The sequence below is a fragment of the Engraulis encrasicolus genome, chromosome 17, assembly GCF_034702125.1.
Source record: "Engraulis encrasicolus isolate BLACKSEA-1 chromosome 17, IST_EnEncr_1.0, whole genome shotgun sequence".
NCBI classification, from domain to species: domain Eukaryota; kingdom Metazoa; phylum Chordata; class Actinopteri; order Clupeiformes; family Engraulidae; genus Engraulis; species Engraulis encrasicolus.
In genome coordinates, this window is record NC_085873.1 from 46,684,031 (window position 1) to 46,686,530 (window position 2,500).

Consider the following 2,500-nt stretch of genomic DNA (forward strand, 5'->3'; position numbering starts at 1 on the left):
AGTTTAAAGGGGTATGCCACTATTTTGGGGCTTAATACAGTTAAAATCGTTGGCCAGGGTTTATAAAGGTGGTAAAGTGTCTTATTTTTTAATGTTAAGCGTTATCTTGCTTTAAGACAAGTTAAAAGAGGGAATATGTCGCTAAGCTAGTGAAAGTCAATGGATCCGTGTAGCATGCCATATTCCCTCTTTTAACTTGTCTTAAAGCAAGACAACGCTTAACATGAAAAATAAGACACTTTACCACCTTTATAAACCCCAGCCAACGATCTTAACTGTATTAAGCCCCAAAATAGTGGCATACCCCTTTAAAGTGGTTATATTGGTCCCTTACAATCCCTTATTGTTCATGAAGAAGATATTTGCGAATACATGCCTAATGTCATGTCAGTCCCTGCAATGTTAAAATAAAAAGAAAACAACAAGAAAGAAGAAAAATTGAGTGCGATCCATTTCCTAACTACTAGATTACTTCAGAGACGCACCAACAAGACGGAAGAGCGCTGTGTGTGGAAGATAACCGAATACATGCCTAATAAATGTTTGATTTTGCTTAGTACATGCCTTATAAGTTACTTACACAGCATACAGGCATTAACATTGTATGTATTAGTGGTAATAGATGTAATGCTAAAATAAAGTGTAACCAAAAAAATAAATAAATACAGAGGAGAAGATTGAAAGATGAGACAGGGGAATATCAAACAGTCTATCTAGGCCTATATAATGTGAATAATATGTAGTGATTAAAACAGGTCAAGTTTCTATGATCCCTTTGTTTTCCTTTGTTTCCATTCATCTTTAAACTTTTCCCATTTTGTTCACTTCCTTGACTGTAAGAATGCAGGAGACTGACGCGTGAAAGAACGAGGATGCATTATTGTTTCTCCTTGATGATTTTCTTGGTTGATTTATTAAACAAAAAGGGGTAACATAAACTTAGGAATGCAAACTTTGAAATTAAACAAATAACAAGGCTTTCAATTCAGTCAATGCAATGGGGTTTGAGCTTGAGGCAACAGGCCGCGTTCAGGCTGGCCAGCCTGATCTCCGAAAATTCCGTGCTCCTGGACACGGATGTTAAGGACACGAAATCAGTGTCCAGGAGCACGGATTTTGTCAAAATTCCGTGCTCCTGGACACAGAATTGTTTTCCGTGCTCCAGGACACGGAAGTGCTTTCTATAGGCTATTACCACAGCACTGTGTAACTCTATCATTAGAGAATACATACCAAATGCTAATTCTAACAAAATAATGCTATAGCAATTTAAGTTGTGCCCTGACCAAAACATTCCCTAACCTTAACCTGTCATTAAAGACATATTTCTGAGAAATATATTTTCCAGTTGGTTGGTAGGCAATTGAAATCATATAATGAATGAAAGAAAACTAGCTGTGCCCAGACCAAAACAATCCCTAACCCTAACCTGTCAGTAGGAAATGTTTTTTTTTTTTGAGAAAAAATATTTGAAATTAGAAAAATCCTGAGAAAACACAAGACTGTGGAAACATAGAGCTGTGGGATTAGCCTATAGAGAGAGCACTTCTCTGTGTCCATCACGGAAAACAATTCCGTGTCCAGGAGCACGGAAAACAATTCCGTGTCCAGGAGCACGGAATTTTGGCAAAATCCGTGCTCCTGGACACGGATTTTGTGCCCTTAACATCCGTGTCCAGGACCACAGAATTTTTGGAGATCATGTTGGGCTGGCACAGTCGCGCGCACGGGCTCGTCCACGGTCACGGTCAATGACTGTTGCGCCTTGCACCCCTACAGCGTCTGCGCCGCATCACCACACCATCTTAAGTAGCAGTCTCGCCGCCACCTATGGGAGTATTTGTGCCACCACACTAACAAGGTGCAATTAGCATCACCTTTGCAACAGAAAGTTTGTCAAGTCAAGTCAAGTTGGTTTTATTGTCAATTTCTTTACATGCACTGGTCATACAAAGAATTTGAAATTACGTTTCTTGCTTTCCCATGCAGACATAGACTAATCTAGGTAAGGACATAGACAGTATAGACATAGACAGTACTCATACATGGACATAAGACAGTATGGACATAGACAGTGCTCATACAGACATTTAAAGTGCAAGACTGGACAAAAAAAAGACTTGTAGAGAACATACATTAAGAGGAGGTATTTTGTTGTGCTTTTTTTTTTCTTCTAAAAGTCCTTTGTAGCGTTCTGACATAGTCATTGAAGAAAATAAATAAATAAATAAATATTAAAAAGGGTCTATCAAGTACACCAGCAGCTGTCTGTGTGTGTGTGTGTGTGTGTGTGTGTGTGTGTGTGTGTGTGTGTGTGTGTGTGTGTGTGTGTGTGTGTGTGTGTGTGTGTGTGTGTGTGTGTGTGTGTGTGTGTGTGTGTGTGTGTGTGTGTGTGTGTGTGTGTGTGTTTAGTGCAGGTAGAAAGTGCGGTGTGCGTCTGTGTGTGTGTGTGTATGAGTTGTGTGTCAGTGTGTGTATGTTTGGGTTTAGTGCAGAAAGT